The following is a 10,311-nucleotide window of genomic DNA, read 5'->3' as shown; positions in this document are numbered from 1 at the left end:
CTGAGGGCAGGTATGAGAGGCACTAAGAAAATCCTTTGTTGGTGAGACAGAGAACATTTTCAACCCAGGAAAAAGAGATCATAGAGAAGTCATGGAAACTGTACTGAACAAAATACTTCTGGGAAAGCGGGGTTATAAATGTGATGAATGTAGACAGTTCTTCACTAAGAAATCAAATCTTATTCAACAGCAAAGGATCCACACTGGAGAGAGACCCTGTAAATATAAAGTTTGTGGCAAGCCTTCAGTGGGAACACCAGCCTCTATCTCCAGAAGATCCACACTGGGGAGAACCCTTATAAGTGTGATGAGCATAGAAGGGCCTTCACCGTGAAAGCCTGCATTATAGAAGCTGTACTTTTCACAGACCCTGTGAATGTGATCAGTGTGGCAAGACTTACATTTGGAGCTCAGATCTTAGTAAACATCAGAGGCTTCATACTGGAGGGAAAATCCACAAGCGTAATGTGTGCAATAAGACCTTCAGAATTCTGGCCATCTCAAACATCAGAGAATACATACTGGAGAAAAACCCTACAAATATTTTATGCATGGGAAAGCTTTTAATCAGAGCCCACTCTTTCTTAAGCATGATAGAGTACACACTGAGAGAAACCTTATCACTTTAAGGAATGTGGAGAAAGCTTTAGTCACAATGCAGGTCTGACATCATATGAGAGACTGCACACAAGAGAGAAACCTTATAAAAGTAAAGTATTTGGGAAAGTCTGCATTGAGAGCTCACACTTCATTAACTATCCCAACATTCATACAGGGGAAAGACTTCCTCATTGCCCTGAATATGGAAAATGCTTTACTCAAAATGAAGGTCTTATTTCCCATCAGAACCTTTTTAGACATTAAAAAGAAAACCCGTATCAGAGAAAAAAGATTTATACCTCTGATGAATGTGTGTAAAACTTTGGGTTTCTCTAGTAACTGACCTTTAGAGAGTAGATATAGAAGGGAAATATCTTGAATATAACAATTTTGAAATGTTTGAATGACAGCTTCTTGCCTCACTTAACATTAGCAAATTTGTCAAGAACATGCCCAGGAAATGGGTTGCCTAGAACTTGTTTTAGCAGAAATAAATGTGTTTTCAGTCATTATCCTCCTTAAGGAAAGGGTCAGTCTCACCCAGTGACCAGTTCTAAGTTCCCGACTCTTAGATGGGAAATGAAGAGTATTTTGTCTGAGCCTGTAGATGTTTGAAAACTTTGATATTCAGAGGGTAGGCGAAATTGTCACTCACTCCTGAGACTTCCTTTGTGAAAACAGAGCTTTGTAATATTTATGATTCCCTGCTGTCTCTCTCAGGAAAAGATGCTCACTATATCCAAAAAGGCTTATAAAATACTGGGTATCAGTTGAAAGGTATTAAGAAATCAATTGTCGGCTGGGTGCAGTGGTTCACACCTGTAATCCCAGCATTTTGGGAGGCTGAGGCAGGAGGATCACTTGAGTCGAAGAGTTCGATACCGGCCTGGGCAACATAGTGAGACCCTTGTCTCTACAGAAAGTAAATTAGCTAGGCGTGGTGGTGCAGGCCTGTCATCCTGGCTACTTGGGAGGCTGAGGTGGGAAAATCACTTGAGCCCAGGAGGAATAGGTTGCAGTGAGCTGTGTTCATGCCACTGCACTCCAGCCTGGGCAACAGAGTGAGACCCCTCCTCAAAAAACTAAAACTAAAATAAAAATGAAAAAAGAAATAAATTGTTTTGTCTTTGTTCAAAACCTGGACCACTATGTTTAGTCCTATTCCCAGACTGTCACACAGATCTAGTGATGTTGGTACAAATTGAGAGAAAGGGAACCAGACGGTTCTTCCTCATCTTTGTATGCATGTAGCTGGCATAGTGATTGGCATTTGCATTCCATAAATGTTTATTGAAATGAGTTAAATTAAAATAAATAGAATTAAATCCTGGGCTTGTATAGTGTACTCGCTGAAATTCAGTTTTAAGAAGTGGCATAAAGTGAAAATAAAAATATTTTAAAGTTATGTAGAAATATTGACGAGATGGTTAAAATGGAAATCTCTGATCTTTTGAAGATGTATATGTAATTCATGAGTTGATATGTAGGAGGGCATTGCTTCCTCCCACAGCTTTAGAATCATACAGTAATAGACTGGGGGGGATCATAGGCCTGACCAAGTGGGACTATTGTTAAGTTATGCTCTTAAATAAAGAATAAAAAGTAACACCAGTTCTTTAAGTACTTTGTTCTAACAATGTAACTATTGTGTTCTATCTAAAACTGATACAGTGTTAAACTTCTCAAGGTTTCCTTTGTCTATGAGATACAGTCGAGTGTTGTTCCCTGTTTATTTGTGACATGGAATATCTTCACTTACTGTGGAAACTAACACATGCTTCTTCTTTTTTATTTATTTATTTTGTGACGGAGTTTCGCTCTGTCGCCCAGGCTGGAGTGCAGTGGCGTGATCTCGGCTCACTGCAAACTCCGCCCCTCCAGGTTTAAGCAATTCTCTGCCTCCGCCTCCGGAGTAGCTGGGATTACAGGCGCGTGCCACCATGCCAGGCTAATTTTTTGTATTTTTAGTAGAGACGGGGGTTTCACCATCTTGGCCAGGCTAGTCTTGAACTCCTGACCTCGTGATCCACCCGCCTCAGCCTCCCAAAGTGCTGGGATTACAGGCGTGACCCACCGCGCCTGGCTTGCTTCTTCTTTTAAAAGGAAACTCTGAGATAAAAAAGATGAAGTTCTTTTCAAAAAAGGAATCAGCTTTTCATTAAAGGGAAACTATGGAGTACAACACTTGAGGCTTTTTTTTTTTTTTTTTTGAGATAGAGTCTCGCTGTTGCCCAGGCTGGCGTGCAATGGCGAGATTTCAGCTCACTGCAACCTTCCCCTCCCTGCCTCAGTCTCCCAAGTAGCTGGGACTGGGACTACAGGCGCCCGCCACTACACCCTGCTAATTTTTGTATTTTTAGTACAGACGGGGTTTCACCATGTTAGCCAGGATGGTCACGATCTCCTGACCCCGTGATCCACCCACCCCGGCCCCCCAAAGTGCTGGGATTACACGCGTGAGCCACCGTGCCTGGCCCCACTTGAGCCTTAAAATACTTTATTTGGGCAGTGAATTTAAAATTTATCTGTGCTAATTCTTTATCTGTACTAATATACACTAGATACACTAGTCTTTAGCCAGGGCATTGCTATCTAATACTATATATTTGGGGACACTTATGGTTCTCACGATGACCAGGTTATGGCACTTTCATTTTTACAGGTGGGGTTCAGACATTGTAAACATTATAGTATATTGTATATAGCATAAATATAAGAGCTACAGCCATTAGAAAAAAACTCTTTTGTATATAGCATAAGAGCTACAGCCGTTAGAAAAAAACTCTTTAGGAGAGATAAATCTTCACGCAGCTGGGAACAGTGGCTCAACACCTGTGATCCCTACGTGTCCAGAATTGGGGGGTTCATTGATCTCACTGACTTCAAGAATGAAGCTGCAGACCCTCTCAGTGAGTGTTGCAGTTTTTTTTTTTTTTTTTTTTTTTTTCTGGAGTGCAGTGGCGCGATCTCGGCTCACTGCAAGCTCCGCCTCCCCGGTTCACGCCATTCTGCCTCAGCCTGCCGAGTAGCTGAGACTACAGGCGCCCGCCACCACGCCCGGCTAATTTTTTGTATTTTTAGTAGAGAGGGGGGTTTCACCGTGTTAGCCAGGATAGTCTCAATCTCCTGACCTCGTGATCCACCCACCTCGGCCTCCCAAAGTGCTGGGATTACAGGCTTGAGCCATCGCGCCCAGCTGAGTGTTGCAGTTCTTAAAGGTGGCGTGTTGGGAGTTTGTCCCTTCTGATGTTAGGATGTATTTAGTTTCTTCTTTTCAGGTGGGTTCGTAGTTTATGCTGATTCAGGAGTGAAGCTACTAGATTTTCGTGGTAACTGTTACAGCTCTTAAGGCGGTGCGTCTGGAGTTGTTTCTTCCTCCCAGTGAGTTTATAGTCTAATGCCAGCTTCAAAAGTGAAATTGCTAGACCTTCACAGTGACTATCACAGCTCATAAAAGTACTGTGCACCCCAAGCATGAACATCCGTAGGATTTGTTGCAAAGAACAAAACAACAAAGCTTCAACAACATGGAAACAGACCCAAGCAAATCACCGCTGCAGACTCAGGCAACCTGCTTTTATTCTCTTATCTGGCCCCACCCACATCCTGCTGATTGGTCCATTTTACAGAGAGCTGATTGGTCTGTTTTGGCAGGGTACTGATTGGTGTGTTTACAATCCCTGAGCTAGACGCAAAAGTTCTCCACGTCCCCACTAGATTAGCTAGATACAGAGTGTAGATTGGTGTATTTACAAACCCTGAGCTAGACACAGAGTGCTGATTGGTGCATTTACAAACCTTGAGCTAGACACAGGGTGTTGACTGGTGTATTTACAATCCCTTAGCTAGACGTAAAGATTCTCCAAGTCCCCACCAGATTAACTAGATACAGAGTGCTGATTGGTGCACTCACAAACCGTGAACTAGACACAGGGTGCTGACTGGTGTGTTTACAAACCTTGAGCTAGATACAGAGTGCCAATTGGTGCATTCACAAATCCTGAGCTAGACACATGGTGCGGATTGGTGTATTTACAGACTTTGAACACGGGCAGTGAGGGGCTTAGCACCTGGGCCAGCAGCTGCGCCAGATCCCCCAGCACTGCCGGTCCGCCTGCGCCGCGCTCTAATTCTCGCCGGGTCTCAGCCGCGTCCTCGCGAGGCAGGTAATGGGATCTGCAGCTCGCCATGTCTGAGCCCGCCCCCCACCCTCCCACCAGTGGGCTCCCTCGCGGCCCAAGCCTCCCTGACGGGCGCCGCCCCCTGCTCTGCGGCACCCAAGTCCCATCGACCGCCCAAGGACTGAGCAGTGCAGGCGCGTGGCGCGGGACTGGCAGGTAGTTCTGCCCGCGGCCCCAGCTTGGGATCCACTAGGCAAAGCCAGCTGGGCTCTTGAGGCGGGTGGGGACTTGGAGAACTTTTATGGCTAGCTAGAGGATTGCATATGTACCAATCAGCACTCTGTGTCTAGCTCTGGGTTTGTGGATGCACCAATCAGCACTCTGTATCTAGCTAATCTAGTGGGGACCTGGAGAACATTTATATCTAGCTAAAGGATTGTAAATACACCAATCAGCACTCTGTGTCTAGCTCAAGGTTTGTAAACGCACCAATCAGCACTCTGTACCTAGCTAATGCGGTGAGGACTTGGAGAACTTTTATGTCTAGCTAGAGGATTGTAACTGCACCAATCAGCACTCTGTGTCTAGCTCAGAGATTGTAAATGCACCAATCAGCACCCTGTCAAATCAGACCAATCAGGTCTCTGTAAAACAGACCAATCAGCTCTCTGTAAAATGGACCAATCAGCAGAATGTGGGTGGGGCCAGATAAGGGAATAAAAGCAGGCTGCCCGGACCAGCTAGGGGCAACCTGCATGGGGGACTTGCTGTGTTGTGGTGCTTTGGCTTTATTTATTTATTTTTTTCTCTTCCTGTTCTTTGTAATAAGTTTTGCTGCTGCTTATGTTTTGGGTGTGTGCTTCCTGTGTGAGCTGTTAACACTCACAGTGGAGGTCTGCAGCTTTACTCCTGAGACTAGTAAGAACTGTGAACACATCCAGAAAAATGGACAATTCTAGACATACTGCCTTAAGAGTTGTGGCCCTCGCCATGAAGGTCTGTATGTTTCACTCGTGAGGCCAGTGAGACTAGGAACCGACCAGCAGGAAGAAACTCAAAACACAGATGAACATCAGAAGGAACTAACTCCAGACACTCTTTAAGAATTAAGATTCAACCATGAGGATCTGTAGCTTCATTCTTGAGGTCAGTGAAACCAAGAACCCACTAGTTCTGGACACTAGGCTGAGGCAGGAAAATTACTTGAATCTTGAGGCAGAGGTTGCAGTGAGCTTAGATCATGCCACTGCATTCCAGCCTGGGCAACAGTGAGCTCCATCTCGAAGACAACAAATAGATGATAAGTGGAATTTCATCAAAATTGGAAACTTGTGCATCAAAGGAAATTAGACAGTGTTAAAAGAGCATATAGAATTGGTTAAAGTTTTACAAATCAGATACTTGATAAGGGTGTAACATCCAGGTGTATCCAAAAAAACGCAAAACACAAATCTTAATACAACTGAAAAAGCAACCCAGTTTAAAAAAATGTGCAAAGAATTCAAATAGACACCTCTCCAAAGAAAATATATAAATAGCTAATAAGCACATGGAAAGTACTCTGTCTTTATTCACTAGGGAAATGCACATCAAAACCAAAGTGGGGTACCATTTCAAACTTTCTTGGATGGCTATAATCAGGAAAATGGCAAATGAAAAAGTGTTGGTGAAGATGTGGATAAACTGGAACTTTCATGCATTGTTGGTGAGAATGTAAAATGATAAAGTCACTGTGGAAACCAGTTTGGTGGTTCCTAAAAAGCTAAACATGGGTTTACCATATGACTTAGCAATTCTCCTAGGTGTATACCGAAAAGAATTGAAAGCAGAGACTCAAACAGATACTTGTAATCCAATGTTCATTGCAGCATTATTCATAATAGCTAAAAGGAGAATCCAGCCATCAACAGATGAGCAAAATAACAAAAATAAAGATGCATAAGCAGAATAGGCATCAAAATATAAAAAATTTTTTAAAATGAAGAATATACATACAATATAGGATATATGCTGGTATATGCTGAGATGGATGAATCTTGAAAACATTTTGCTTAGTGATGAAATAGGCTAGATACATAAAGGACACAAGTAATGTATAACTCCACTTATATGAAATATCTAGGCGATTTCAAAAAGACAAAAGGTGAGGGGCTGAGGCTCATGCCTGTAATCCAAGGACTTCGGGACGTCAAGGCAGGAGGATTGCTTGAGATCAGGAGTTCAAAACCAGCTTGGGTAACATGGTGAGACCATGCTGCCTGCCACATCTCTACAAAAAATTAAAAATTAGCCATGTGTTGTGACACATGACTGTAGTTTTAGTTACACGAGAGGCTGAGGCAGGAGGATTCTTTGAGCCCAGGACTTCAAGACTGCGGTGAGAATGAGGCCCTGTCTCTTTAAAATACCAAAACAAAGGCCAGGTGCGATGGCTCACGTCTATAATCCCAGCACTTTGGGAGGCCGAGGGGGGTGGATCACGAGGTCAGGAGATGGAGACCATCCTGGCTAACACAGTGAAACCCCGTCTCTACTAAAATTACAAAAAATTAACTGGGCGTGGTGGCATGCGCCTGTACTCCCAGCTACTCGGGAGACTGAGGCAGGATAATCGGTTGAACCGGGGAGGTGGAGGTTGCAATGAGCCAAGATAGCCCAGATCACGCCACTGCACTCCAGCCTGGCGACAAAGCAAAACTCTGTCTCAAAAAAAAAAAAAAGTTAAAGTGACATTTTATGTTATATATATTTTACCACACTGCATCATGCCATTAAACAACAAAAATTTGTTTTAAACATTGAGACTTGTGCTCCAGAAATAACGTATTTTGGTTAAGTTTCCAGCTTTACCCTTTATTAGTTGTGTTGGGCAATCTATTATACCCTTTTAGGTGTCAGTTTCTACATCTGTAAAATAAGACTATTAATATATTTCTCATAGTTGGAATAGTGCAGCCACAGTGTATGCATTCGGTAAATGTTAACTGGCGTTGGTGTTAAATCTGGGAATTGCGTTGTTTCTTTTTAAAGAATTCTTATTCAGCTACCACATATTCTCACAGAAACAAATGTTCTTGAGAATCAATTTTAGCTTCCTTTTCCTCAAGAAGCGACTGGAGCTCAATTAAAAATGATGAAAACTTGCTTGATCCTGCTCTCGCTGTGCTTTCTTTGCAGTAATGTTCAGATCAATTTATGGCATTGGCCGACTTGCAAAAATTCAACCTATCATGACTACCCTAACACAGGTTGCACTAGAGGACAACTCAGTTTGGACTAAAACTTTTGGTGGTTTCTGCCTTTAGGCTTAAGTGATGACTATTTGCCAGGTGATGACAGTTACCTTTTTTGGTAGCTAGTGAAAATCTGGAGAACACTAATTTTAAACCATGTTCAGAGTCTCAGCCGTAGAGAATCTCTGTGAGAGATCTTGTTGCCAGAAATTTAACTCCCTTTATCCCTTTTTGTTGATTTTTCTCTGTAGTGATTTCCACTCCTTCCCCTGCACCCACCCACTCCCAGCTCCAAACACATACACACAAGAATTCAGCAACTTAAACTTTGAAAATACTTAGTGATTTCAGATTCTCAGTGAATTAACAAATGCTATTCCTTCTTCCTGAAAAATACTCATTTTTCAGCTAAATAGCATTTCTTCAGGACCTTCAGGAGGATGGATGCTTCCTAAAGAAGCCCGCATCCCTTATTTTTTATTTTATCCTCTTACTTATTTCTTTCACAGGAGTGGAAACAAGTTGTTTTTTTTTTTCTTCCCAGCGTTTGCTTGATTTCAACTGTTAGGTCCAGTAGAAAGTAAGCTCTTTGAGGCCAAGTGCTATTTCTGCTTTGTTCTTTTATAAAGCAGTTGTCACAGGGCAGGCACGCCGTATATACTCGTTAAATAAGACTTCTACCTTTAGTTGTTAATTGGCAGCCAGACCGGAGCAAGAAAAGGGAAAATGCTCTGAATCAATAAATATCTTTCAAACCAGAGAATGAAAAACGACGACCACGAAGGGACTCGAACCCTCAATCTTCTGATCCGGAATCAGACGCCTTATCCATTAGGCCACGCGGCCAACCGCCGAAGAGGGATTCCTACATAGGGCACAAAGGGAATGTAACATGGTGGGGAAGGGAGCTTTTTAAGCGCTGACTTCAAAGATCCAGCTTAATAAAAAGTTCCTCGTTTGAAATTAAAATTCACTGACAGTTAAAAACTATTTACAACACCCTCTAAAGCTTGAAAAAACTAATACACAGTTGTCAGAAACTGTGAGAGGACGAGCAGTTAGATGGGTCATCAGCGTGAACCCTGCTGAAATCTCTGATTAATGGCTTCGAGAAGTGGGATAGGGAGATTTTCAGTTCTGAACTGATGCTGCACCCCTTAGGGAAAACAATCAAGAGGAGGGTGAGATAGCGCACAGAACGTACTTTCGGGAAGTAGGGGGCGTGAAAGGAATGATGGCGACGCTGGAGGCGGGGCAGTGATGGCCAGGAAGCTTCGAAGATGGTTCTGTTGGAAGTGCAGGGTTGGCGTAAGTCCGGAACAAAGTAGGTTATTCAGTTCACATATACTGTTTATTTTCATGGAGCTTAGTGACTTCCATTCTTGACTTGAAGACTTCCCAAGTTTGATTTGGTCTTGACAAGATTGCGTCACCAGCTCGCTGTGGATTAATCTACAGAGCAATAGGGTGTTTGGGGGAACCCCACAGTCACCAAAAGTGTGAATGGGATAGGAAAGATGTGAAACGTCCAATCCTTAAGTAGAACTATAACACCGGTCTGTCCATTACACAGTATGATTTTGGTTCCTTGAAAATGACATGTTATTCTAACACAATGAAATCCAAGCAAAATCTCTCCCTTCCTGAACCCTACACTCTTCAACAAAGAGAATCTTTCCCATCAACTTCTATTTTTCCTAGTGTTTTCTTCTATAGTATTTTCTTTGGGGTTAAGACCAAGCTCAAATTATCGCTGAATATTCAGTCAAAATTTTTAGAGTGTCTTACTTTAGGCTTTGCTCAGGAACCCAGGGACATTGATGAGGAAGGGACATTGATGAGGAAGAGACCAGAGAGTGGCATAGGATACGAACTAGCATGAGTACAAGATTTGGAATAATATCGTGCTTCTTGTCATTCCAATACAGGTTTACATAAACTGTTGCAGAGCACAAAAACAACAAAATGTCCCACTGCATTTTAGAAAGGTAGCTTAATCTCTACTGTAAAAACTGCAAAGATTGCCTAAAGATACAGCAATTATTATTATTATTTTGTTGTTGTTGTTTTGTTTTTGAGACAGAGTCTTGCTTTGTCACCCAAGCTGGAGTGCACAGTGGCGCGATCTGGGCTCACTGCAACCTCCGCCTCCCGGAAGCAATTCTCTTGCCTCAACCTCACGAGTGGCTGAGACTACAGGCATGCACCACCACACCTGGCTAATTTTTGTATTTTTAGTAAAGACAGGATTTCACCATGCTGGGCCATGGCTGGTCTGGAACTCGTGACCCCCAAGTGATCCGCCCTCCTCAGTCTCCCAAAGTGCTGGGATTACTGGTGTGAGCCACTGCGCCCAG

The 10,311-nt window shown here is 42.9% G+C and overlaps 1 non-coding gene across 1 annotated transcript; it reads right to left on the bottom strand.

The window, feature by feature from the left end:
* Nucleotides 1-8,727: 8,727 nt before the first annotated feature.
* Nucleotides 8,728-8,800, bottom strand: TRNAR-CCG (transfer RNA arginine (anticodon CCG)). The gene has a single exon. It is a non-coding gene; the product is annotated as a tRNA-Arg (tRNA).
* Between the last annotated feature and the right edge of the window lie 1,511 nt (nt 8,801-10,311).

This window comes from Hylobates moloch, unplaced genomic scaffold, assembly GCF_009828535.3.
Source record: "Hylobates moloch isolate HMO894 unplaced genomic scaffold, HMol_V3 SCAFFOLD_20, whole genome shotgun sequence".
Lineage (NCBI taxonomy): Eukaryota > Metazoa > Chordata > Mammalia > Primates > Hylobatidae > Hylobates > Hylobates moloch.
This window is presented reverse-complemented; position numbering and strand designations above follow the sequence as displayed.